General features: G+C 37.9%; 8 non-coding genes across 8 annotated transcripts; all 8 read right to left on the bottom strand.

Moving 5' to 3' along the window:
• Positions 1-2202: 2202 nt before the first annotated feature.
• TRNAI-AAU (transfer RNA isoleucine (anticodon AAU)) lies at positions 2203-2276 on the bottom strand. The gene has a single exon. It is a non-coding gene; the product is annotated as a tRNA-Ile (tRNA).
• An 829-nt stretch (positions 2277-3105) lies between these two features.
• TRNAI-AAU (transfer RNA isoleucine (anticodon AAU)) lies at positions 3106-3179 on the bottom strand. The gene has a single exon. It is a non-coding gene; the product is annotated as a tRNA-Ile (tRNA).
• Positions 3180-6720: 3541 nt separating this feature from the next.
• Positions 6721-6794, bottom strand: TRNAI-AAU (transfer RNA isoleucine (anticodon AAU)). Its single transcript has one exon. It is a non-coding gene; the product is annotated as a tRNA-Ile (tRNA).
• A 3542-nt stretch (positions 6795-10336) lies between these two features.
• TRNAI-AAU (transfer RNA isoleucine (anticodon AAU)) lies at positions 10337-10410 on the bottom strand. The gene has a single exon. It is a non-coding gene; the product is annotated as a tRNA-Ile (tRNA).
• A 2639-nt stretch (positions 10411-13049) lies between these two features.
• On the bottom strand, positions 13050-13123 carry TRNAI-AAU (transfer RNA isoleucine (anticodon AAU)). The gene has a single exon. It is a non-coding gene; the product is annotated as a tRNA-Ile (tRNA).
• Positions 13124-14836: 1713 nt separating this feature from the next.
• TRNAI-AAU (transfer RNA isoleucine (anticodon AAU)) lies at positions 14837-14910 on the bottom strand. Its single transcript has one exon. It is a non-coding gene; the product is annotated as a tRNA-Ile (tRNA).
• Positions 14911-21714: 6804 nt separating this feature from the next.
• On the bottom strand, positions 21715-21788 carry TRNAI-AAU (transfer RNA isoleucine (anticodon AAU)). Its single transcript has one exon. It is a non-coding gene; the product is annotated as a tRNA-Ile (tRNA).
• Positions 21789-23501: 1713 nt separating this feature from the next.
• On the bottom strand, positions 23502-23575 carry TRNAI-AAU (transfer RNA isoleucine (anticodon AAU)). Its single transcript has one exon. It is a non-coding gene; the product is annotated as a tRNA-Ile (tRNA).
• Positions 23576-24481: the final 906 nt, after the last annotated feature.

Here is a 24481-nt window from a genome sequence, read left to right as displayed (position 1 = left end):
ACTTTGATCCAGGAATTTATTCTAATAGCCATATTTGGAGTAAGGGAGGAATTTTTCCCCTAATGACAACATTGGAATGCACTCCAAGACAGTTTTTGCCTTCCTCTGGATCAACACGGCCACATTGAAAAGTGTTTTTTTGAAAAATATAAAATTTCATCATATTTGTACCAGATTCTGGAGATGGAACTTTGATCCAGGAATTTATTCTAATAGCCATATTTGGAGTAAGGGAGGAATTTTTCCCCTAATGACAACATTGGAATGCACTCCAAGACAGTTTTTGCCTTCCTCTGGATCAACACTGCAGGTTTATAGGTTGAATTTGATGGACCTTTTTTCAATATTATCAACTATTCAACTCTGTAACAAGCATGTAACAAAAGTGAGCTTCCATGGCCCGTACGGGGATCGAACCCCTGACCTTGGCGTTATTAGCACCACGCTCTAACCAACTGAGCTAACCGGCCACTTTTACACCAAAGTTTCACGTCACGTCAGTAGAAAATACATGCAAACGTGTATTCATATTGATATCCTATTAACCTGAATAATAAAATAAACTTGCAATTTTTACTACTCAAAAAGCATTGGACAAATTGCTTTTGTGTTTTCCATTCCACCCCACAAAGAGTTTTCTTTCAGTACATTATATGGTACATTAAATGCTGCCATTAAAAACAAGAACTTGTCTCGCTAAAAACAAGCCCTTATATGACTATGAGGACGGAAAAATAATAAAGTTATGACTATCGGAATACAAAGAGGCAAAATCAAGATACTATTTTTGTCCTTAAGGTTGAAATTGGACCTCTAAGATGATTTCATGCAACAAACTCTGCATTTCTATAAATCACCGGTTAGACCATACATGGAATATTGTGTACAGTTTTGAGCACCCGTGTATGAGAAGGACATTGCTGAACTAGAATGCGTGCAAGGTAATTAAAGGACCTCATCACAGACGGGGATTCATTACTGTAAGAGCAGTTCGACGATTGAACTCTCTACCACATTGAAAAGTGTTTTTTTGAATAATATAAAATTTCATCATATTTGGACCAGATTCTGGAGATGGAACTTTGATCCAGGAATTTATTCTAATAGCCATATTTGGAGTAAGGGAGGAATTTTTCCCCTAATGACAACATTGGAATGCACTCCAAGACAGTTTTTGCCTTCCTCTGGATCAACACGGGAGGTTTATAGGTTGAATTTGATGGACCTTTTTTCAATATTATCAACTATTCAACTCTGTAACAAGCATGTAACAAGCATGTAACAAAAGTGAGCTTCCATGGCCCATACGGGGATCGAACCCATGACCTTGGCGTTATTAGCCCCACGCTCGAACCAACTGAGCTAACCGGCCACTTTTACACCAAAGATTCACGTCACGTAAGTAGAAAATACATGCAAACGTGTATTCATATTGATATCCTATTAACCTGAATAATAAAATAAACTTGCAATTTTTACTACTCAAAAAGCATTGGACAAATTGCTTTTGTGTTTTCCATTCCACCACACAAAGAGTTTTCTTCAGTACATTATATGGTACATTAAATGCTGCCATTAAAAACAAGAACTTGTCTCGCTAAAAACAAGCCCTTATATGACTATGAGGACGGAAAAATAATAAAGTTATGACTATCGGAATACAAAGAGGCAAAATCAAGATATTATTTTTGTCCTTAAGGTTGAAATTGGACCTCTAAGATGATTTCATGCAACAAACTCTGCATTTCTATAAATCACCGGTTAGACCATACATGGAATATTGTGTACAAATTTGAGCACCTGTGTATGAGAAGGACATTGCTGAACTAGAATGCGTGCAAAGAAGGGAAAGCAAGGTAATTAAAGGACCTCATCACAGACGGGGATTCTTTACTGTAAGAGCAGTTCGACGATTGAACTCTCTGCCACAATGAAAAGTGTTTTTTTGAAAAATATAAAATTTCATCATATTTGTACCAGATTCTGGAGATGGAACTTTGATCCAGGAATTTATTCTAATAGCCATATTTGGAGTAAGGGAGGAATTTTTCCCCTAATGACAAGATTGGAATGCACTCCAAGACAGTTTTTGCCTTCCTCTGGATCAACACGGCAGGTTTATAGGTTGAATTTGATGGACCTTTTTTCAATATTATCAACTATTCAACTCTGTAACAAGCACGTAACAAAAGTGAGCTTCCATGGCCCGTACGGGGATCGAACCCATGACCTTGGCGTTATTAGCACCACGCTCTAACCAACTGAGCTAACTGGCCACTTTTACACCAAAAATTCACGTCACGTCAGCAGAAAATACATGCAAACGTGTATTCATATTGATATCCTATTAACCTGAATAATAAAATAAACTTGCAATTTTTACTACTCAAAAAGCATTGGACAAATTGCTTTTGTGTTTTCCATTCCACCCCACAAAGAGTTTTCTTTCAGTACATTATAGGGTACATTAAATGCTGCCATTAAAAACAAGAACTTGTCTCGCTAAAAACAAGCCCTTATATGACTATGAGGACGGAAAAATAATAAAGTTATGACTATCGGAATACAAAGAGGCAAAATCAAGATATTATTTTTGTCCTTAAGGTTGAAATTGGACCTCTAAGATGATTTCATGCAACAAACTCTGCATTTCTATAAATCACCGGTTAGACCATACATGGAATATTGTGTACAGTTTTGAGCACCTGTGTATGAGAAGGACATTGCTGAACTAGAATGCGTGCAAAGAAGGGAAAGCAAGGTAATTAAAGGACCTCATCACAGACGGGGATTCTTTACTTTAAGAGCAGTTCGACGATTGAACTCTGCCACATTGAAAAGTGTTTTTTTGAAAAATATAAAATTTCATCATATTTGTACCAGATTCTGGAGATGGAACTTTGATCCAGGAATTTATTCTAATAGCCATATTTGGAGTAAGGGAGGAAATTTTCCCCTAATGACAACATTGGAATGCACTCCAAGACAGTTTTTGCCTTCCTCTGGATCAACACGGCAGGTTTATAGGTTGAATTTGATGGACCTTTTTTCAATATTAGCAACTATTCAACTCTGTAACAAGCACGTAACAAAAGTGAGCTTCCATGGCCCGTACGGGGATCGAACCCATGACCTTGGCGTTATTAGCACCACGCTCTAACCAACTGAGCTAACCGGCCACTTTTACACCAAAAATTCACGTCACGTCAGCAGAAAATACATGCAAACGTGTATTCATATTGATATCCTATTAACCTGAATAATAAAATAAACTTGCAATTTTTACTACTCAAAAAGCATTGGACAAATTGCTTTTGTGTTTTCCATTCCACCCCACAAAGAGTTTTCTTTCAGTACATTATAGGGTACATTAAATGCTGCCATTAAAAACAAGAACTTGTCTCGCTAAAAACAAGCCCTTATATGACTATGAGGACGGAAAAATAATAAAGTTATGACTATCGGAATACAAAGAGGCAAAATCAAGATATTATTTTTGTCCTTAAGGTTGAAATTGGACCTCTAAGATGATTTCATGCAACAAACTCTGCATTTCTATAAATCACCGGTTAGACCATACATGGAATATTGTGTACAGTTTTGAGCACCTGTGTATGAGAAGGACATTGCTGAACTAGAATGCGTGCAAAGAAGGGAAAGCAAGGTAATTAAAGGACCTCATCACAGACGGGGATTCTTTACTGTAAGAGCAGTTCGACGATTGAACTCTGCCACATTGAAAAGTGTTTTTTTGAAAAATATAAAATTTCATCATATTTGTACCAGATTCTGGAGATGGAACTTTGATCCAGGAATTTATTCTAATAGCCATATTTGGAGTAAGGGAGGAATTTTTCCCCTAATGACAACATTGGAATGCACTCCAAGACAGTTTTTGCCTTCCTCTGGATCAACACGGCAGGTTTATAGGTTGAATTTGATGGACCTTTTTCAATATTATCAACTATTCAACTCTGTAACAAGCATGTAACAAAAGTGAGCTTCCATAGCCCGTACGGGGATCGAACCCGTGACCTTGGTGTTATTAGCAACACGCTCTAACCAACTGAGCTAACCGGCCACTTTTACACCAAAGATTCACGTCACGTCAGTAGAAAATACATGCAAACGTGTATTCATATTGATATCCTATTAACCTGAATAATAAAATAAACTTGCAATTTTTACTACTCAAAAAGCATTGGACAAATTGCTTTTGTGTTTTCCATTCCACCCCACAAAGAGTTTTCTTTCAGTACATTATAGGGTACATTAAATGCTGCCATTAAAAACAAGAACTTGTCTCGCTAAAAACAAGCCCTTATATGACTATGAGGACGGAAAAATAATAAAGTTATGACTATCGGAATACAAAGAGGCAAAATCAAGATATTATTTTTGTCCTTAAGGTTGAAATTGGACCTCTAAGATGATTTCATGCAACAAACTCTGCATTTCTATAAATCACCGGTTAGATCATACATGGAATATTGTGTACAGTTTTGAGCACCTGTGTATGAGAAGGACATTGCTGAACTAGAATGCGTGCAAAGAAGGGAAAGCAAGGTAATTAAAGGACCTCATCACAGACGGGGATTCTTTACTGTAAGAGCAGTTCGACGATTGAACTCTGCCACATTGAAAAGTGTTTTTTTGAAAAATATAAAATTTCATCATATTTGTACCAGATTCTGGAGATGGAACTTTGATCCAGGAATTTATTCTAATAGCCATATTTGGAGTAAGGGAGGAATTTTTCCCCTAATGACAACATTGGAATGCACTCCAAGACAGTTTTTGCCTTCCTCTGGATCAACACGGCAGGTTTATAGGTTGAATTTGATGGACCTTTTTTCAATATTATCAACTATTCAACTCTGTAACAAGCATGTAACAAAAGTGAGCTTCCATAGCCCGTACGGGGATCGAACCCGTGACCTTGGTGTTATTAGCAACACGCTCTAACCAACTGAGCTAACCGGCCACTTTTACACCAAAGATTCACGTCACGTCAGTAGAAAATACATGCAAACGTGTATTCATATTGATATCCTATTAACCTGAATAATAAAATAAACTTGCAATTTTTACTACTCAAAAAGCATTGGACAAATTGCTTTTGTGTTTTCCATTCCACCCCACAAAGAGTTTTCTTTCAGTACATTATAGGGTACATTAAATGCTGCCATTAAAAACAAGAACTTGTCTCGCTAAAAACAAGCCCTTATATGACTATGAGGACGGAAAAATAATAAAGTTATGACTATCGGAATACAAAGAGGCAAAATCAAGATATTATTTTTGTCCTTAAGGTTGAAATTGGACCTCTAAGATGATTTCATGCAACAAACTCTGCATTTCTATAAATCACCGGTTAGATCATACATGGAATATTGTGTACAGTTTTGAGCACCTGTGTATGAGAAGGACATTGCTGAACTAGAATGCGTGCAAAGAAGGGAAAGCAAGGTAATTAAAGGACCTCATCACAGACGGGGATTCTTTACTGTAAGAGCAGTTCGACGATTGAACTCTGCCACATTGAAAAGTGTTTTTTTGAAAAATATAAAATTTCATCATATTTGTACCAGATTCTGGAGATGGAACTTTGATCCAGGAATTTATTCTAATAGCCATATTTGGAGTAAGGGAGGAATTTTTCCCCTAATGACAACATTGGAATGCACTCCAAGACAGTTTTTGCCTTCCTCTGGATCAACACGGCAGGTTTATAGGTTGAATTTGATGGACCTTTTTTCAATATTATCAACTATTCAACTCTGTAACAAGCATGTAACAAAAGTGAGCTTCCATAGCCCGTACGGGGATCGAACCCGTGACCTTGGTGTTATTAGCAACACGCTCTAACCAACTGAGCTAACCGGCCACTTTTACACCAAAGATTCACGTCACGTCAGTAGAAAATACATGCAAACGTGTATTCATATTGATATCCTATTAACCTGAATAATAAAATAAACTTGCAATTTTTACTACTCAAAAAGCATTGGACAAATTGCTTTTGTGTTTTCCATTCCACCCCACAAAGAGTTTTCTTTCAGTACATTATAGGGTACATTAAATGCTGCCATTAAAAACAAGAACTTGTCTCGCTAAAAACAAGCCCTTATATGACTATGAGGACGGAAAAATAATAAAGTTATGACTATCGGAATACAAAGAGGCAAAATCAAGATATTATTTTTGTCCTTAAGGTTGAAATTGGACCTCTAAGATGATTTCATGCAACAAACTCTGCATTTCTATAAATCACCGGTTAGATCATACATGGAATATTGTGTACAGTTTTGAGCACCTGTGTATGAGAAGGACGTTGCTGAACTAGAATGCGTGCAAAGAAGGGAAAGCAAGGTAATTAAAGGACCTCATCACAGACGGGGATTGTTTACTGTAAGAGCAGTTCGACGATTGAACTCTCTGCCACATTGAAAAGTGTTTTTTTGAAAAATATAAAATGTCATCATATTTGTACCAGATTCTGGAGATGGAACTTTGATCCAGGAATTTATTCTAATAGCCATATTTGAAGTAAGCGAGGACTTTTTCCCCTAATGACAACATTGGAATGCACTCCAAGACAGTTTTTGCCTTCCTCTGGATCAACACGGCAGGTTTATAGGTTGAATTTGATGGACCTTTTTTCAATAATATCAACTATTCAACTCTGTAACAAAAGCATGTAACAAAAGTGAGCTTACATGGCCCGTACGGGGATCGAACCCGTGACCTTGGCGTTATTAGCACCACGCTCTAACCAACTGAGCTAACCGGCCACTTTTACACCAAAGATTCACGTCACGTCAGTAGAAAATACATGCAAACGTGTATTCATATTGATATCCTATTAACCTGAATAATAAAATAAACTTGCAATTTTTACTACTCAAAAAGCATTGGACAAATTGCTTTTGTGTTTTCCATTCCACCCCACAAAGAGTTTTCTTTCAGTACATTATAGGGTACATTAAATGCTGCCATTAAAAACAAGAACTTGTCTCGCTAAAAACAAGCCCTTATATGACTATGAGGACGGAAAAATAATAAAGTTATGACTATCGGAATACAAAGAGGCAAAATCAAGATATTATTTTTGTCCTTAAGGTTGAAATTGGACCTCTAAGATGATTTCATGCAACAAACTCTGCATTTCTATAAATCACCGGTTAGATCATACATGGAATATTGTGTACAGTTTTGAGCACCTGTGTATGAGAAGGACATTGCTGAACTAGAATGCGTGCAAAGAAGGGAAAGCAAGGTAATTAAAGGACCTCATCACAGACGGGGATTCTTTACTGTAAGAGCAGTTCGACGATTGAACTCTGCCACATTGAAAAGTGTTTTTTTGAAAAATATAAAATTTCATCATATTTGTACCAGATTCTGGAGATGGAACTTTGATCCAGGAATTTATTCTAATAGCCATATTTGGAGTAAGGGAGGAATTTTTCCCCTAATGACAACATTGGAATGCACTCCAAGACAGTTTTTGCCTTCCTCTGGATCAACACGGCAGGTTTATAGGTTGAATTTGATGGACCTTTTTTCAATATTATCAACTATTCAACTCTGTAACAAGCATGTAACAAAAGTGAGCTTCCATAGCCCGTACGGGGATCGAACCCGTGACCTTGGTGTTATTAGCAACACGCTCTAACCAACTGAGCTAACCGGCCACTTTTACACCAAAGATTCACGTCACGTCAGTAGAAAATACATGCAAACGTGTATTCATATTGATATCCTATTAACCTGAATAATAAAATAAACTTGCAATTTTTACTACTCAAAAAGCATTGGACAAATTGCTTTTGTGTTTTCCATTCCACCCCACAAAGAGTTTTCTTTCAGTACATTATAGGGTACATTAAATGCTGCCATTAAAAACAAGAACTTGTCTCGCTAAAAACAAGCCCTTATATGACTATGAGGACGGAAAAATAATAAAGTTATGACTATCGGAATACAAAGAGGCAAAATCAAGATATTATTTTTGTCCTTAAGGTTGAAATTGGACCTCTAAGATGATTTCATGCAACAAACTCTGCATTTCTATAAATCACCGGTTAGATCATACATGGAATATTGTGTACAGTTTTGAGCACCTGTGTATGAGAAGGACATTGCTGAACTAGAATGCGTGCAAAGAAGGGAAAGCAAGGTAATTAAAGGACCTCATCACAGACGGGGATTCTTTACTGTAAGAGCAGTTCGACGATTGAACTCTGCCACATTGAAAAGTGTTTTTTTGAAAAATATAAAATTTCATCATATTTGTACCAGATTCTGGAGATGGAACTTTGATCCAGGAATTTATTCTAATAGCCATATTTGGAGTAAGGGAGGAATTTTTCCCCTAATGACAACATTGGAATGCACTCCAAGACAGTTTTTGCCTTCCTCTGGATCAACACGGCAGGTTTATAGGTTGAATTTGATGGACCTTTTTTCAATATTATCAACTATTCAACTCTGTAACAAGCATGTAACAAAAGTGAGCTTCCATAGCCCGTACGGGGATCGAACCCGTGACCTTGGTGTTATTAGCAACACGCTCTAACCAACTGAGCTAACCGGCCACTTTTACACCAAAGATTCACGTCACGTCAGTAGAAAATACATGCAAACGTGTATTCATATTGATATCCTATTAACCTGAATAATAAAATAAACTTGCAATTTTTACTACTCAAAAAGCATTGGACAAATTGCTTTTGTGTTTTCCATTCCACCCCACAAAGAGTTTTCTTTCAGTACATTATAGGGTACATTAAATGCTGCCATTAAAAACAAGAACTTGTCTCGCTAAAAACAAGCCCTTATATGACTATGAGGACGGAAAAATAATAAAGTTATGACTATCGGAATACAAAGAGGCAAAATCAAGATATTATTTTTGTCCTTAAGGTTGAAATTGGACCTCTAAGATGATTTCATGCAACAAACTCTGCATTTCTATAAATCACCGGTTAGATCATACATGGAATATTGTGTACAGTTTTGAGCACCTGTGTATGAGAAGGACATTGCTGAACTAGAATGCGTGCAAAGAAGGGAAAGCAAGGTAATTAAAGGACCTCATCACAGACGGGGATTCTTTACTGTAAGAGCAGTTCGACGATTGAACTCTGCCACATTGAAAAGTGTTTTTTTGAAAAATATAAAATTTCATCATATTTGTACCAGATTCTGGAGATGGAACTTTGATCCAGGAATTTATTCTAATAGCCATATTTGGAGTAAGGGAGGAATTTTTCCCCTAATGACAACATTGGAATGCACTCCAAGACAGTTTTTGCCTTCCTCTGGATCAACACGGCAGGTTTATAGGTTGAATTTGATGGACCTTTTTTCAATATTATCAACTATTCAACTCTGTAACAAGCATGTAACAAAAGTGAGCTTCCATAGCCCGTACGGGGATCGAACCCGTGACCTTGGTGTTATTAGCAACACGCTCTAACCAACTGAGCTAACCGGCCACTTTTACACCAAAGATTCACGTCACGTCAGTAGAAAATACATGCAAACGTGTATTCATATTGATATCCTATTAACCTGAATAATAAAATAAACTTGCAATTTTTACTACTCAAAAAGCATTGGACAAATTGCTTTTGTGTTTTCCATTCCACCCCACAAAGAGTTTTCTTTCAGTACATTATAGGGTACATTAAATGCTGCCATTAAAAACAAGAACTTGTCTCGCTAAAAACAAGCCCTTATATGACTATGAGGACGGAAAAATAATAAAGTTATGACTATCGGAATACAAAGAGGCAAAATCAAGATATTATTTTTGTCCTTAAGGTTGAAATTGGACCTCTAAGATGATTTCATGCAACAAACTCTGCATTTCTATAAATCACCGGTTAGATCATACATGGAATATTGTGTACAGTTTTGAGCACCTGTGTATGAGAAGGACGTTGCTGAACTAGAATGCGTGCAAAGAAGGGAAAGCAAGGTAATTAAAGGACCTCATCACAGACGGGGATTGTTTACTGTAAGAGCAGTTCGACGATTGAACTCTCTGCCACATTGAAAAGTGTTTTTTTGAAAAATATAAAATGTCATCATATTTGTACCAGATTCTGGAGATGGAACTTTGATCCAGGAATTTATTCTAATAGCCATATTTGAAGTAAGCGAGGACTTTTTCCCCTAATGACAACATTGGAATGCACTCCAAGACAGTTTTTGCCTTCCTCTGGATCAACACGGCAGGTTTATAGGTTGAATTTGATGGACCTTTTTTCAATAATATCAACTATTCAACTCTGTAACAAAAGCATGTAACAAAAGTGAGCTTACATGGCCCGTACGGGGATCGAACCCGTGACCTTGGCGTTATTAGCACCACGCTCTAACCAACTGAGCTAACCGGCCACTTTTACACCAAAGATTCACGTCACGTCAGTAGAAAATACATGCAAACGTGTATTCATATTGATATCCTATTAACCTGAATAATAAAATAAACTTGCAATTTTTACTACTCAAAAAGCATTGGACAAATTGCTTTTGTGTTTTCCATTCCACCCCACAAAGAGTTTTCTTTCAGTACATTATAGGGTACATTAAATGCTGCCATTAAAAACAAGAACTTGTCTCGCTAAAAACAAGCCCTTATATGACTATGAGGACGGAAAAATAATAAAGTTATGACTATCGGAATACAAAGAGGCAAAATCAAGATATTATTTTTGTCCTTAAGGTTGAAATTGGACCTCTAAGATGATTTCATGCAACAAACTCTGCATTTCTATAAATCACCGGTTAGATCATACATGGAATATTGTGTACAGTTTTGAGCACCTGTGTATGAGAAGGACATTGCTGAACTAGAATGCGTGCAAAGAAGGGAAAGCAAGGTAATTAAAGGACCTCATCACAGACGGGGATTCTTTACTGTAAGAGCAGTTCGACGATTGAACTCTGCCACATTGAAAAGTGTTTTTTTGAAAAATATAAAATTTCATCATATTTGTACCAGATTCTGGAGATGGAACTTTGATCCAGGAATTTATTCTAATAGCCATATTTGGAGTAAGGGAGGAATTTTTCCCCTAATGACAACATTGGAATGCACTCCAAGACAGTTTTTGCCTTCCTCTGGATCAACACGGCAGGTTTATAGGTTGAATTTGATGGACCTTTTTTCAATATTATCAACTATTCAACTCTGTAACAAGCATGTAACAAAAGTGAGCTTCCATAGCCCGTACGGGGATCGAACCCGTGACCTTGGTGTTATTAGCAACACGCTCTAACCAACTGAGCTAACCGGCCACTTTTACACCAAAGATTCACGTCACGTCAGTAGAAAATACATGCAAACGTGTATTCATATTGATATCCTATTAACCTGAATAATAAAATAAACTTGCAATTTTTACTACTCAAAAAGCATTGGACAAATTGCTTTTGTGTTTTCCATTCCACCCCACAAAGAGTTTTCTTTCAGTACATTATAGGGTACATTAAATGCTGCCATTAAAAACAAGAACTTGTCTCGCTAAAAACAAGCCCTTATATGACTATGAGGACGGAAAAATAATAAAGTTATGACTATCGGAATACAAAGAGGCAAAATCAAGATATTATTTTTGTCCTTAAGGTTGAAATTGGACCTCTAAGATGATTTCATGCAACAAACTCTGCATTTCTATAAATCACCGGTTAGATCATACATGGAATATTGTGTACAGTTTTGAGCACCTGTGTATGAGAAGGACATTGCTGAACTAGAATGCGTGCAAAGAAGGGAAAGCAAGGTAATTAAAGGACCTCATCACAGACGGGGATTCTTTACTGTAAGAGCAGTTCGACGATTGAACTCTGCCACATTGAAAAGTGTTTTTTTGAAAAATATAAAATTTCATCATATTTGTACCAGATTCTGGAGATGGAACTTTGATCCAGGAATTTATTCTAATAGCCATATTTGGAGTAAGGGAGGAATTTTTCCCCTAATGACAACATTGGAATGCACTCCAAGACAGTTTTTGCCTTCCTCTGGATCAACACGGCAGGTTTATAGGTTGAATTTGATGGACCTTTTTTCAATATTATCAACTATTCAACTCTGTAACAAGCATGTAACAAAAGTGAGCTTCCATAGCCCGTACGGGGATCGAACCCGTGACCTTGGTGTTATTAGCAACACGCTCTAACCAACTGAGCTAACCGGCCACTTTTACACCAAAGATTCACGTCACGTCAGTAGAAAATACATGCAAACGTGTATTCATATTGATATCCTATTAACCTGAATAATAAAATAAACTTGCAATTTTTACTACTCAAAAAGCATTGGACAAATTGCTTTTGTGTTTTCCATTCCACCCCACAAAGAGTTTTCTTTCAGTACATTATAGGGTACATTAAATGCTGCCATTAAAAACAAGAACTTGTCTCGCTAAAAACAAGCCCTTATATGACTATGAGGACGGAAAAATAATAAAGTTATGACTATCGGAATACAAAGAGGCAAAATCAAGATATTATTTTTGTCCTTAAGGTTGAAATTGGACCTCTAAGATGATTTCATGCAACAAACTCTGCATTTCTATAAATCACCGGTTAGATCATACATGGAATATTGTGTACAGTTTTGAGCACCTGTGTATGAGAAGGACGTTGCTGAACTAGAATGCGTGCAAAGAAGGGAAAGCAAGGTAATTAAAGGACCTCATCACAGACGGGGATTGTTTACTGTAAGAGCAGTTCGACGATTGAACTCTCTGCCACATTGAAAAGTGTTTTTTTGAAAAATATAAAATGTCATCATATTTGTACCAGATTCTGGAGATGGAACTTTGATCCAGGAATTTATTCTAATAGCCATATTTGAAGTAAGCGAGGACTTTTTCCCCTAATGACAACATTGGAATGCACTCCAAGACAGTTTTTGCCTTCCTCTGGATCAACACGGCAGGTTTATAGGTTGAATTTGATGGACCTTTTTTCAATAATATCAACTATTCAACTCTGTAACAAAAGCATGTAACAAAAGTGAGCTTACATGGCCCGTACGGGGATCGAACCCGTGACCTTGGCGTTATTAGCACCACGCTCTAACCAACTGAGCTAACCGGCCACTTTTACACCAAAGATTCACGTCACGTCAGTAGAAAATACATGCAAACGTGTATTCATATTGATATCCTATTAACCTGAATAATAAAATAAACTTGCAATTTTTACTACTCAAAAAGCATTGGACAAATTGCTTTTGTGTTTTCCATTCCACCCCACAAAGAGTTTTCTTTCAGTACATTATAGGGTACATTAAATGCTGCCATTAAAAACAAGAACTTGTCTCGCTAAAAACAAGCCCTTATATGACTATGAGGACGGAAAAATAATAAAGTTATGACTATCGGAATACAAAGAGGCAAAATCAAGATATTATTTTTGTCCTTAAGGTTGAAATTGGACCTCTAAGATGATTTCATGCAACAAACTCTGCATTTCTATAAATCACCGGTTAGATCATACATGGAATATTGTGTACAGTTTTGAGCACCTGTGTATGAGAAGGACATTGCTGAACTAGAATGCGTGCAAAGAAGGGAAAGCAAGGTAATTAAAGGACCTCATCACAGACGGGGATTCTTTACTGTAAGAGCAGTTCGACGATTGAACTCTGCCACATTGAAAAGTGTTTTTTTGAAAAATATAAAATTTCATCATATTTGTACCAGATTCTGGAGATGGAACTTTGATCCAGGAATTTATTCTAATAGCCATATTTGGAGTAAGGGAGGAATTTTTCCCCTAATGACAACATTGGAATGCACTCCAAGACAGTTTTTGCCTTCCTCTGGATCAACACGGCAGGTTTATAGGTTGAATTTGATGGACCTTTTTTCAATATTATCAACTATCCAACTCTGTAACAAGCATGTAACAAAAGTGAGCTTCCATGGCCCGTACCCGTGACCTTGGCGTTATTAGCACCACGCTCTAACCAACTGAGCTAACCGGCCACTTTTACACCAAAGATTCACGTCACGTCAGTAGAAAATACATGCAAAACGTGTATTCATATTGATATCCTATTAACCTGAATAATAAAATAAACTTGCAATTTTTACTACTCAAAAAGCATTGGACAAATTGCTTTTGTGTTTTCCATTCCACCCCACAAAGAGTTTTCTTTCAGTACATTATATGGTACATTAAATGCTGCCATTAAAAACAAGAACTTGGCTCGCTAAAAACAAGCCCTTATATGACTATGAGGACGGAAAAATAATAAAGTTATGACTATCGGAATACAAAGAGGCAAAATCAAGATATTATTTTTGTCCTTAAGGTTGAAATTGGACCTCTAAGATGATTTCATGCAACAAACTCTGCATTTCTATAAATCACCGGTTAGACCATACATGGAATATTGTGTACAGTTTTGAGCACCTGTGTATGAGAAGGACATTGCTGAACTAGAATGCGTGCAAAGAAGGGAAAGCAAGGTAATTAAAGGACCTCATCACAGACGGGGATTCTTTACTGTAAGAGCAGTTCGACGATTGAACTCTCTGCCACATTGAAAAGTGTTTTTTTGAAAAATATAAAATTTCATCATATTTGTACCAGATTCTGGAGATGGAACTTTGATCCAGGAATTTATTCTAATAGCCATATTTGGAGTAAGGGAGGAATTTTTCCCCTAACGACAACATTGGAATGCACTCCAAGACAGTTTTTGCCTTCCTCTGGATAAACACGGCAGGTTTATAGGTTGAATTTGATGGACCTTTTTTCAATATTATCAACTATTCAACTCTGTAACAAAAGTGAGCTTCCATGGCCCATACGGGGATCGAACCCGTGACCTTGGCGTTATTAGCACCACGCTCTAACCAACTGAGCTAACCGGCCACTTTTACACCAAAGATTCACGTCACGTCAGTAGAAAATACATGCAAACGTGTATTCATATTGATATCCTATTAACCTGAATAATAAAATAAACTTGCAATTTTTACTACTCAAAAAGCATTGGACAAATTGCTTTTGTGTTTTCCATTCCACCCCACAAAGAGTTTTCTTCAGTATATTATATGGTACATTAAATGCTGCCATTAAAAACAAGAACTTGTCTCGCTAAAAACAAGCCCTTATATGACTATGAGGACGGAAAAATAATAAAGTTATGACTATCGGAATACAAAGAGGCAAAATCAAGATATTATTTTGGTCCTTAACCCCTTAAGGACGCAGCCTAGTTTGGGCCTTAAGGCTCAGAGCCCATTTTTCAAATCTGACATATTTCACTTTATGTGGTAATAACGTCGGAATGCTTAAACCTATCCAAGCGATTCTGAGATTGTTTTCTCGTGACACTTTGGGCTTCATGTTCGTGGTAAAATTTGGTTGATATATTCAGTCTTTATTTGTGAAAAATTGCAAAATTTAGAGAAAATTTTCAAAAAATAGCATTTTTCAGAATTTAAATGCATCTGCTTGAAAAACAGACGGTTATACCACCCAAAATAGTTACTAGTTCACATTTCCCATATGTCTACTTTAGATTGGCATCGTTTTTTGAACATTCTTTTATTTTTCTTGGACGTTACAAGGCTTAGAACATAAACAGCAATTTCTCATATTCTTAAGAAAATTTCAAAAGCCTTTTTTTGAAGGTACCTCTTGAGTTCTGAAGTGGCTTTGAGGGGCCTATGTATTAGAAACCCCCATAAAACACCCCATTTTAAAAACTAGACCCCTCAAAGTATTCAAAACAGCATTTAGAAAGTTTTTTAACCCTTCAGGCATTTCACAGGAATTAAAGCAAAGTGGAAATGAAATTTGCAAATTTCATTTTTTCTGCTGAATTTCAATTTTATTAAATTTTTTTCTGTAACAGAGAAGGTTTTAACAGAGAAATACTACTAACTATGTATTGTCCAGATACTGCAGTTTTTAGAAATGTCCCACATGTGCCCTACTGCGCTCGTGGACTAAAACACAAGCCCTAGAAGCAAAGAAGCACCTAGTGCATTTTGAGGCCTCTTTTTTATTAGAATATATTTTAGGCAGCATGCCAGGTTTGAAGAGGTGTTGAGGTATCAAAACAATGGAAACCCACCAGAAGTGACCCCATTTTGGAAATTACACCCCTCAAGGAATTAATTTATGGTTTTTGTTATCATTTTGACCGCACAGTTTTTTCACAGCACCTATTTGAATTGGGCTGTGAAATGAAAAAAATGATATTTTTTCCAATAAGATGTCATTTTTGATCAAAATTTCTTATTTTCACAGGGAACAACATACCCCATTTTGTTGCCCAATTTGTCCTTAGTGCGGCAATACCCCATTTGTGGTGATAAACTGCCGTTTGGGCCCATGGGAGGGCTCAGACGGAAAGGAGCGCTATGTGTTTGTTGGAGTCCAGATTTTGCTGGATTGGTTTTCGGGTGCCATGTCGCATTTGCAGAGCCCCAGAGGTATCAAAGCAATGGAAACCCACCAGAAGAGACCCCATTTTGGAAACTACACCCCTCAAGGAATTCATTTATGGTTTTTGTTATCATTTTGACCGCACAGTTTTTTCACAGCACCTATTTGAATTGGGCTGTGAAATGAAAAAAATGATATTTTTTCCAATAAGATGTCATTTTTGATCAAAATTTCTTATTTTCACAGGGAACAACATACCCCATTTTGTTGCCCAATTTGTCCTTAGTGCGGAATTACCCCATTTGTGGTGATAAACTGCCGTTTGGGCCCATGGGAGGGCTCAGACGGAAAGGAGCGCTATGTGTTTGTTGGAGTCCAGATTTTGCTGGATAGGTTTTCGGGTGCCATGTCGCATTTGCAGAGCCCCAGAGGTATCAAAGCAATGGAAACCCACCAGAAGTGACCCCATTTTGGAAACTACACCCCTCAAGGAATTCATTTATGGTTTTTGTTATCATTTTGACCGCACAGTTTTTTCACAGCACCTATTTGAATTGGGCTGTGAAATGAAAAAAATGATATTTTTTCCAATAAGATGTCATTTTTGACCAAAATTTCTTATTTTCACAGGGAACAACATACCCCATTTTGTTGCCCAATTTGTCCTTAGTGCGGCAATACCCCATTTGTGGTGATAAACTGCCGTTTTGGCCCATGGGAGGGCTCGGAAGGAAAGGACCACCATTTGGCCTACTGGAGCTTTTCTGGTGCTAAGTCATGTATGCAGAAGCCCCTGAGGTACCAGTACAGTTGAAACCCCCGAGAAGTGACCCCATTTTAAAAACTACACCCCTTAAGATATTCATCTAGAGGTGTAGTGAGCATTTTGACCCCACAGGTACTGTGTAAAAGATAATGCGCAGCAGATGGTGCAGTGTGAGATTTGCAATTTTATATATATATATATGCCATTTCAGTGTCCAATATAGTGTACCCAGCATGCGCCACCGGAGACATACACCCCATAAACTGTAATGTGGGTTCTCCTGGGTACGGCAATACCGTACATGTGGCTGTTATCAGGTGCCTGGGCACACGGCAGGGCTTAGAAGGGAAGGACCACCATTTGGCCTACTGGAGCTTTTCTGGTGCTAAGTCATGTATGCAGAAGCCCCTGAGGTACCAGTACAGTTGAAACCCCTGAGAAGTGACCCCATTTTAAAAACTGCACCCCTTAAGATATTCATCTAGAGGTGTAGTGAGCATTTTGACCCCACAGGTACTGTGTAAAAGATAATGCGCAGCAGATGGTGCAGTGTGAGATTTGCAATTTTATATATATATATGCCATTTCAGTGTCCAATATAGTGTACCCAGCATGCGCCACCGGAGATATACACCCCTTAAATTGTAATGTGGGTTCTCCTGGGTACGGCAATACCCTACATGTGGCTGTTATCAGCTGCCTGGGCATACGGCAGGGCTCAGAAGGGAAAGATGAGGGGGATAAGCTGTGCGGAGTGCATCAGGGTAAATTAAAAATCAAGGGATGTATGATACATTTTAAAACAATCTTTTATACAGAGCCCTGGTTTTTCGGGACACGTGTCACATTGGTATATTGTGTTCTTCCTTATCCCCCTCTTATAGCAGACTCTGCACCTCTTTTGACTCTTTCCCTTTCCACCGGTTTTGGGAACTTCTCCTGGAAAGTGTTGCCCTGGTATGATGCGTGTGGCCTCGCTTCCAGAAGTACTGGGTGCCCCCCCTTCCTGGTCCCTAAAGATTAGATCTTGAAATTCCAGGAAAGTTCCTCTCTGGCCTGCACATCCACGTAGCACGTACGCATTGTACAAAGCCATCTGTATGATGTGCCCGGCCAGCTTCTTATACCACACCGCATGGCGCTGTAGGGCTTCAGGACTTGATCTTACAAGTCCACACCTCCCATGTACCTATTGTAGTCCAGGATGCAGTCTGGTTTGGGGGTGGCCTTTCCTTCATATATCCTAAATCTGTAGGTATACCCTGATGCACTCTCGCACAGCTTATACATCTTCACGCCATACCTTGCCCTCTTACCCGGCAGGTACTCGCGGAATTGAACCCTCCCTTTAAAATGTACCAGGGACTCATCAATAGAAATACACTTCTCGGGGGTGAATGCTCGGGAAAACCGGGCACTGAAACGGTCTAATAGGGGTCTCCGTTTATACAAACGGTCAAAACTGGGGTCATCTCGGGGTGGGCACGGCTCATTATCAGTATAATGTGAGAAGCGAAGTATTGCCCCCTCAAAGTATTCACAACAGCAATTAGAAAGTTTATGAACCCTTTAGGTGTTTCACAGAAATTTAGAGCAAAGCAGAGGTGAAATTAACTTTTTTTTTTTGTCAGAAAATCCTCTTTATATCATTTTTTTTATAACACAAAAGGATTTATCAGAGAAACGCAACTCAATACGTATTGCCCAGATTCTGCAGTTTTGAGAAATATCCCACATGTGGCCCTAGTGCGGTAATGGACTGAAGCACCGGCCTCCGAAGCAAAGGAGCACCTAGTGGATTTTGAGCCCTCTTTTTTATTAGGCACCATGTCCGGTTTGAAGAGATCTTGTGGTGCCAAAACATTGGAAACCCCCCAAAAGTGACCCCATTTTGGAAACTAGACCCCTTGAGGAATACATTGTAGTTTTCTTGGGGTGCATGCGGCTTTTTGATCAGTTTTTATTCTATTTTTAGGTGGCGTGGTGACTAATAAACAGCAATTCTACTATTGTTTTTTTATTCTTTTTTTTTTTACTGCGTGCACCGTGCGCTATAAATGTCTTATTCACTTTATTCTGCGGGGCGATACGATTATGGCGATAGCAGATGTTTATAGTTTTTTTTTATGTCTTATGGCGTTTGCGCAATAAAATACGTTTTGTAAACAATCATTTACTTTTTGTGTTATCATATTCTAAGAGCCAGAACGTTTTTATTTTTAAATCAATAAAGCCGTGCGAGGACTTATTTTTTGCGTAACGAACTGTAGTTTCCATCAGTACCATTTTTCGGTACATGCGACTTTTTGATCTCTTTTTATTCAATTTTTTGGGAGGTGAAGTGACCAAACAATTGTGATTGTGGTACGGTTTATGAATATTTTTTTTTACGGCGTTCACCGTGCGGGATAAATAACAAAATAATTTTGTAGTTCAGGCCGTTACGGACGCGGCGATACCAATTATGTATAGTTTATTTGTTTGTTTATATATTTTTATTAATAATAAAGGACTGATAAGGGAAAAAGTGGGACTTTTACTTTTATTACTTTTAAAACTTTTATTTTCTTATTTTTACACATCTTTTTTTAACTTTTTTTTTACTGTATTACTTTATCCCACTAGGGGACTTGAGGGCAGGAGGCCCTGATCGCTATTCTAATACACTGCACTACATGCGTAGTGCAGTGTATTTGAACTGTCAGCTACTCACTGACAGCAAGCATAGTGGGTCCTGACGTTGTCAGGACCCACTAGGCTTCCGTCTATGGCATAGCCGGACGCCATTGTTTGGTGTCCGGTTGCCATAGTCACCATCGCCGGCCGCTATCGTGTAGCAGGCCGGCGATGGCGGATTAACCCCTAAGAAGCCGCGATCGCTATTGAACGCGGCTTCTGAGGGGTTAATCGGCGGGGAGCTCCGCGATCGGTCCCGGCACATTGAGCAGTGATGGTCTGCTGTCGGAAACAGCAGCTATCACAGCTCATGAACGCGCCCCGCGCGAACGGCGCCGTGTTTACTCCATGACCTACTATTAGGTCACTGAGCGCGAACGCTACAGTTAGCATGACCTAATAGTAGGTCATGGAGCGTTAAAGGGTTAAGGTTGAAATTGGACCTCTAAGATGATTTCATGCAACAAACTCTGCATTTCTATAAATCACCGGTTAGACCATACATGGAATATTGTGTACAGTTTTAAGCACCTGTGTATGAGAAGGACATTGCTGAACTAGAATGCGTGCAAAGAAGGGAAAGCAAGGTAATTAAAGGACCTCATCACAGACGGGGATTCTTTACTGTAAGAGCAGTTAGACGATTGAACTCTCTGCTACATTGAAAAGTGTTTTTTTGAAAAATATAAAATGTCATCATATTTGTACCAGATTCTGGAGATGGAACTTTGATCCAGGAATTTATTCTAATAGCCATATTTGGAGTAAGGGAGGAATTTTTCCCCTAATGACAACATTGGAATGCACTCCAAGACAGTTTTTGCCTTCCTCTGGATCAACACGGCAGGTTTATAGGTTGAATTTGATGGACCTTTTTTCAATATTATCAACTATTCAACTCTGTAACAAGCATGTAACAAAAGTGAGCTTTCATGGCCCATACGGGGATAGAAACCCGTGACCTTGGCGTTATTAGCACCACGCTCTAACCAACTGAGCTAATCGGCCACTTTTACACAAAAGATTCACGTCACGTCAGTAGAAAATACATGCAAACGTGTATTCATATTGATATCCTATTAACCTGAATAATAAAATAAACTTGCAATTTTTACTACTCAAAAAGCATTGGACAAATTGCTTTTGTGTTTTCCATTCCACCCCACAAAGAGTTTTCTTCAGTACATTATATGGTACATTAAATGCTGCCATTAAAAACAAGAACTTGTCTCGCTAAAAACAAGCCCTTATATGACTATGAGGACGGAAAAATAATAAAGTTATGACTATCGGAATACAAAGAGGCAAAATCAAGATATTATTTTTGTCCTTAAGGTTGAAATTGAACCTCTAAGATGATTTCATGCAACAAACTCTGCATTTCTATAAATCACCGGTTAGACCATACATGGAATATTGTGTACAGTTTTAAGCACCTGTGTATGAGAAGGACATTGCTGAACTAGAATGCGTGCAAAGAAGGGAAAGCAAGGTAATTAAAGGACCTCATCACAGACGGGGATTCTTTACTGTAAGAGCAGTTCGACGATTGAACTCTCTGCCACATTGAAAAGTGTTTTTTTGAAAAATATAAAATTTCATCATATTTGTTCCAGATTCTGGAGATGGAACTTTGATCCAGGAATTTATTCTAATAGCCATATTTGGAGTAAGGGAGGAATTTTTCCCCTAGTGACAACATTGGAATGCACTCCAAGACAGTTTTTGCCTTCCTCTGGATCAACACAGCAGGTTTATAGGTTGAATTTGATGGACCTTTTTTCAATATTATCAACTATTCAGCTCTGTAACAAGCATGTAACAAAAGTGAGCGTCATTGGCCCATACGGGGATCGAACCCGTGACCTTGGCGTTATTAGCACCACGCTCTAACCAACTGAGCTAACCGGCCACTTTTACACCAAAGATTCACGTCACGTCAGTAGAAAATACATGCAAACGTGTATTCATATTGATATCCTATTAACCTGAATAATAAAATAAACTTGCAATTTTTACTACTCAAAAAGCATTGGACAAATTGCTTTTGTGTTTTCCATTCCACCCCACAAAGAGTTTTCTTTCAGTACATTATATGGTACATTAAATGCTGCCATTAAAAACAAGAACTTGTCTCGCTAAAAACAAGCCCTTATATGACTATGAGGACGGAAAAATAATAAAGTTATGACTATCGGAATACAAAGAGGCAAAATCAAGATATTATTTTTGTCCTTAAGGTTGAAATTGGACCTCTAAGATGATTTCATGCAACAAACTCTGCATTTCTATAAATCACCGGTTAGACCATACATGGAATATTGTGTACAGTTTTGAGCACCTGTGTATGAGAAGGACATTGCTGAACTAGAATGCGTACAAAGAAGGGAAAGCAAGGTAATTAAAGGACCTCATCACAGACGGGGATTCTTTACTGTAAGAGCAGTTCGACGATTGAACTCTCTGCCACATTGAAAAGTGTTTTTTTGAAAAATATAAAATTTCATCATATTTGTACCAGATTCTGGAGATGGAACTTTGATCCAGGAATTTATTCTAATAGCCATATTTGGAGTAAGGGAGGAATTTTTCCCCTAATGACAACATTGGAATGCACTCCAAGACAGTTTTTGCCTTCCTCTGGATCAACACGGCAGGTTTATAGGTTGAATTTGATGGACCTTTTTTCAATATTATCAACTATTCAACTCTGTAACAAAAGTGAGTTTCCATGGCCCGTACGGGGATCGAACCCATGACCTTGGTGTTATTAGCACCACGCTCTAACCAACTGAGCTAACCGGCCACTTTTACACCAAAGATTCACGTCACGTCAGTAGAAAATACATGCAAACGTGTATTCATATTGATATCCTATTAACCTGAATAATAAAATAAACTTGCAATTTTTACTACTCAAAAAGCATTGGACAAATTGCTTTTGTGTTTTCCATTCCACCCCACAAAGAGTTTTCTTCAGTACATTATATGGTACATTAAATGCTGCCATTAAAAACAAGAACTTGTCTCGCTAAAAACAAGCCCTTATATGACTATGAGGACGGAAAAATAATAAAGTTATGACTATCGGAATACAAAGAGGCAAAATCAAGATATTATTTTTGTCCTTAAGGTTGAAATTGGACCTCTAAGATGATTTCATGCAACAAACTCTGCATTTCTATAAATCACCGGTTAGACCATACATGGAATATTGTGTACAGTTTTGAGCACCTGTGTATGAGAAGGACATTGCTGAACTAGAATGCGTGCAAAGAAGGGAAAGCAAGGTAATTAAAGGACCTCATCACAGACGGGGATTCTTTACTGTAAGAGCAGTTCGACGATTGAACTCTCTGCCACATTGAAAAGTGTTTTTTTGAAAAATATAAAATGTCATCATATTTGTACCAGATTCTGGAGATGGAACTTTGATCCAGGAATTTATTCTAATAGCCATATTTGGAGTAAGGGAGGAATTTTTCCCCTAATGACAACATTGGAATGCACTCCAAGACAGTTTTTGCCTTCCTCTGGATCAACACGGCAGGTTTATAGGTTGAATTTGATGGACCTTTTTTCAATATTATCAACTATTCAACTCTGTAACAAAAGTGAGCTTCCATGACCCGTACGGGGATCGAACCCGTGACCTTGGCGTTATTAGCACCACGCTCTAACCAACTGAGCTAACCGGCCACTTTTACACCAAAGATTCACGTCACGTCAGTAGAAAATACATGCAAACGTGTATTCATATTGATATCCTATTAACCTGAATAATAAAATAAACTTGCAATTTTTACTACTCAAAAAGCATTGGACAAATTGCTTTTGTGTTTTCCATTCCACCCCACAAAGAGTTTTCTTCAGTACATTATATGGTACATTAAATGCTGCCATTAAAAACAAGAACTTGTCTCGCTAAAAACAAGCCCTTATATGACTATGAGGACGGAAAAATAATAAAGTTATGACTATCGGAATACAAAGAGGCAAAATCAAGATATTATTTTTGTCCTTAAGGTTGAAATTGGACCTCTAAGATGATTTCATGTAACAAACTCTGCATTTCTATAAATCACCGGTTAGACCATACATGGAATATTGTGTACAGTTTTGAGCACCTGTGTATGAGAAGGACATTGCTGAACTAGAATGCGTGCAAAGAAGGGAAAGCAAGGTAATTAAAGGACCTCATCACAGACGGGGATTCTTTACTGTAAGAGCAGTTCGACGATTGAACTCTCTGCCACATTGAAAAGTGTTTTTTTTAAAAATATAAAATGTCATCATATTTGTACCAGATTCTGGAGATGGAACTTTGATCCAGGAATTTATTCTAATAGCCATATTTGGAGTAAGGGAGGAATTTTTCCCCTAATGACAACATTGGAATGCACTCCAAGACAGTTTTTGCCTTCCTCTGGATCAACACGGCAGGTTTATAGGTTGAATTTGATGGACCTTTTTTCAATATTATCAACTATTCAACTCTGTAACAAAAGTGAGCTTCCATGACCCGTACGGGGATCTAACCCGTGACCTTGGCGTTATTAGCACCACGCTCTAACCAACTGAGCTAACCGGCCACTTTTACACCAA

The sequence above is a fragment of the Rhinoderma darwinii genome, chromosome 3 (assembly GCF_050947455.1).
Source record: "Rhinoderma darwinii isolate aRhiDar2 chromosome 3, aRhiDar2.hap1, whole genome shotgun sequence".
NCBI lineage: Eukaryota > Metazoa > Chordata > Amphibia > Anura > Rhinodermatidae > Rhinoderma > Rhinoderma darwinii.
The sequence above is the reverse complement of the archived record's forward strand: the minus strand, read 5'-3'. Positions and strand labels throughout refer to the sequence as shown.